The sequence below is a fragment of the Castor canadensis genome, chromosome 14 (assembly GCF_047511655.1).
Source record: "Castor canadensis chromosome 14, mCasCan1.hap1v2, whole genome shotgun sequence".
NCBI classification, from domain to species: domain Eukaryota; kingdom Metazoa; phylum Chordata; class Mammalia; order Rodentia; family Castoridae; genus Castor; species Castor canadensis.
Window position 1 is genome coordinate 95051229 of NC_133399.1, and position 4771 is coordinate 95055999.

Here is a 4771-nt window from a genome sequence, read left to right on the forward strand (position 1 = left end):
AGTGAAATGTGGAAAACATAATCCCAACTTTGCATCCAGATTAAATGGAAAAAGGCAGTTTGAGATCTGACACCAAAATGATACTCGTATCTCCTACAGGTCAGATCTGCTATCAGAGTACTCCTAACCTCACCTCTTCTTCTAGTCATTCTTCCCCTTCTTGTACTCCAGCTACTCCATAGTTCATTAGGTTAAAAAGAACTCTTATTTCACATTCTCTTTAGGAAACTCTCCAGTTCATATATGGATGAAAAAGGCATAGAAAATGGAAAATCACTTGCCCTACTCTTGCAGAAAAAGAAAATGTTCATCTGGAAATAATTTATTAAGAATAAAATACAAGTGTAAGAACACAGGAACTTCTTTGATATTCTTTATATAATGAACTAATCCCTAGAACTGTAGAAGTTTCTGTGTGAGCTTCTCTCAAGTACTAGAGCTAATTTTAATTCACTGAATTAATTTCTGTATCTTCTTAAAACCAGCCTATCTTCTATACAGTACCATTTTAACGTATCATGCCTATTTAAAAATCAAAAGGACCCTAAACATGTAAAAATAGGATGACCATAGAATTTGTTGTCTAAACTTGCACTCACTTGAGATTAAAGAGGACACTACCAAAAATGCCTGGACAGCAGAGTAAACTGAAGTCTTTCCCAAACCACCTCTGAAAATCACCCTACCTAAAAATAATAATTGATCGATTTGGCTCTCCATTATGCTACAATTTCTACTTGTATTCTAAAAGAAAAATAATACCTTTGCTTTACTTTTTTGAAAAATGGAAAATGCTACAACTGACTTATTTTCCATAAATATTCACATGTAATGGACAAATTTTAAAAGACAGCCCGATTATGTGTTTGGTCTTAAATCACAGAGACATCGTTTAGAATCTATACTTTGTTTCTTAACCCATCTAGGGTTAGTAAATAAGGCCCTAATAGACTGCTAACATTTGGATGTGGCCAAAAGAAAATGAGGCTTTGGAACTCACAACTGTGGTGGACCACAGCCTCTCCTCTCTCCCACGGCTCTGCAGATTTCCAATGGGCTAAGGCCTCTGTCCAACAGTAGAGATGAAGCCATAAATCAGACTTTCCTTGGAATCATGGTGAGAGGACTGGTACAGTTACTATGTTTATTCTCAAGAAAGGCCTTTCTATCCAAAGTTGTTGAGGGACATTACTTTTTGGATTAAAACAGAAAAGAACTCATGGACAGAGTCCTGCATGTACTTAAAGTGCAAAAGGAAAAGCTAAACTCATTTTGAAGTAATCATGTTTGCCAGAAATACGTATGCTTTGCATCTTCATTCAACTCATTTCCAGTTCATTCTACTCAGTTATGATATAAAACAATGTAGGGAGCATATCAACAATGTAGATTTTTATGCTGTGTTATACCCATTCATTCCTGCATTTCCTTTACCTTTCAAAAAAGTGAAGATCTCAGTATTGATCAGCATCTCTCTGTGTTTCTTTAAGGTTTTCCACTGTCTATTCACATACATGCAGATTTCATTCACGTAAGTATGTAACATACTTTTCTGTGAACTTCATGGCCTAGTTGCCCATAATTCTGAGTCATTCAAATATAGACTTTATATATATTTCATTCTCTTTCTAAGTTGAAGGTCAGGAGAAGCAGGTGACATTCCAAGAGTTATGTTAAAAAAAAGTTCTGGCTGGTAACTGAGTGTTGAAATATTATTAAGGCTAATGATACAATCACACACTATTAAAACTCTATGAATAAGTAGGAATTAGTCCCTTCATCTACCACCATTCTGGAGGAAGCCACTTAAAACTGAATTGTGTTAAGTTCTGAATACCAGTTCTCTAGTAAGTTAAGCCTTTCACAAAGTATAATTTATTGCCTCCAAAAACACTTGAATATATGATGAAATCATTCAATCATTTTTCCACAGATTCAATTAAATTTGTCAGAATGGTATAAATTATAACTCAATGAGAGACAAGGAAGCCATAATTTAGTACTCATTATTTATTCACTGTTTAAATCAATCATGCCCACAGCAAATCGGATAACTTATGTTCTTTACACTATTAAAATAATTTTTGTCAGCAAAGCACATTATTGTCTCATTGGTATGTGATAGTCTTTAAGTTTGTGAAATATGTTAAATGTTAAAGAATGAGATAAATACACACCCACACATAGATGAATGTATATTTTTATATGTGTGTATGTATATGTATTTAATTATATATATGTAAGTGTATGTATTGGTATATGTGGACATATAGAATTAATAGAAATATATAGAGAGAATTAATTAATCAGAAGCAACAAATCAAGTATTTAGAGCTAAAATTATTATTACCAATGAAGTAGATGTTACAGTATTTGGTTCATGCCAACTTAAGACCCTTTCTCTCCCAAGTGATAGGTATCTACAATGCTAATCCTGTGAAATAACTTTTCCCTAATTGTAAAGACCAAATAGGATATGTCCAGTTCATCTTCATGAGCTCTTAGTTTCATAAAATGTAATGAACTCAGATACCCAAGATATGCAAGATTATTATATATTTCTTTAATAATAAAATCTTTCCATCTTAATTTTAGTTTTAAAGCCTTAGGGCTTTTATGTGGTTAGAATATGGTTCAAGTGATAATAAAAATTAGAGCATAGCTCCTTTTAACAGTTTATGTTTCCCCTTAGAGTCACCACTAACTGTGACTAATCTTCCCAAATTAACTTGATTTCATAAAATAAAGCATCCCAAAATACAGAACAAAGTCATTCCCATGAAGATGAGCCAGATTTGTATAGTCACTGTTCCTGAGTTCTGCAGATTCATCTGGGGACATTTAGCATTCCATCACTCAACAACCCTGGCAAATTTTTATTCCTAGGGAATACTAAACCTTCACTTTTCTTAGAGTATTTCATGTCTGGTTGTGGTTTATATCCCAGGTTTTCCTTCTTATCTTAATAATAACTCACTTCTAAACAGAAAGTAAGAGGACTAAAGTTTACAGTAACAAAAAGAAAAATGCAAAAAAAGGATCTCTTTTTCCATTTTAAGCATTTGAGATATTTTTTTCATTTTAATAATATCTTTAAAGGATTTGGCTTATTATCTAGAGGATTTAAAAATAGATGAGAATTTATGTACAAAGCATTATATACCTGCATAGTAATGGGCTAGAAAACACCTCCTGGTTGCTTTCTGATTCAACAATTCACCCTGAGCAGATGAAATAAATTATGAATAGCAAAATGGAAGGTAATAAATTTTCCATTATATAATTATTACAATTGGGTTACCTACCTACAAAAAATGCAAGTTCTAATGTGTAATGTACCAGATGCTGGATTGATTAAAGACTGAAAATTAGTTTTTAATAAAACTAATTTTTATTAAAATTAGTAAATTTTTAAAAATTTGCTAATTAAAAAGTTAGTAATTTAGCCCAAGATATGCCAATGAACTAATGAATATTATTGAAACTTATAGGAAAAATGTTCTCTTGGAAAAGAATACTTCCATTTTTCTAAGAAGTATTTTGCAAACATTGCTCTAAAAGTTTTATAATTTGACTCATTACAGAGGCCCTTCAATCCCCTGAATATTGTAGCCAAAATCCAACAACAAAGAATAGCTGTCTTTGGTTGTGGATGTTGAAATTACTTTTCCTGTTCCAATCCCCTTTTCATCTAAGTGGCTCCCTAAGGTAAACATATAAATAATGTTTATAGTTATATGAGGAAGATGGGGGTCCTGTAGATATGAGATTGTGTTGGCCCAAAATAAAAACTTAATTTTCCCCCAAATCCTTTCTAGGAATCATATGTTTTCTTGTCATAATGCAGGCCAGCTCACCTTCTCAAAGTACTTTTTAACTAATTAACCTAATAGTGTCTACTCCCCTAATCATTTCATGTATCCAAGCCCCTTACATCTCTGGGGCTACTATTTTCTGCCCAGCAATCTGAGAATGAAGTGTGTCTACACTCCACTGGAAAAGCAGCAACCCTCCACCTAGTGCTATGAATTACTCACCATGGTTCAATCATGAAATGCATGTTTTGCTAATTTGTGCCATCCATTGTTAAGGAAGTAGCAGGGGGGTTGTTTGTTTTGTTTAGCTTTGTGTTTCAGATTGCTATACCAGAGAATCTAGAGAAAAACATTTTTCCTTTTTTCTTGAGTGATTAAACCCTAAAAGTGTTTCTAGATCCTCTGGTTGGAAAGAGAATTGGTCTCTGTTTAATCATGGTGATTCTTATGTACTTAAGACTTTTTATTATTCAAATTATTTTATTTCTTGGCAAAGATAAAGTGAACAAAATAACCAGAGGATAACATCATCACTCTTAGAGGCTTTAGAGAATGTGAACAAACAGCTACGTTCAGCTGTTTTCTTATTTTTACTACTTCTATAAACACCGAAAACCCTTTATCAATCCCACAACACAGAAATAAGTAAATTTTGAGTAACCCTTCTAAAAAAGAGTATATGATGTGAAATATCCTCAACAGCAAAGAAGAAAGGGTGAATAAGTTTGCATATGTTTATTAAGAAGGCTGTGGAGAATATATTGGTTCTATTTTAGAAGTCTCAGACATATTAAAACATAGAAATCAAGCCATACCTGGATTCACTAACAGATGAAATGGTTAAACACTCCTAATTTTGGTTTAGCACACCTGCATCCATGTTCAGGCTTTGCTACTTAACTTGCGGTGTGATTTGGGGCACATAAGAGGCACAAAAAACTGAAAATTGATATCAG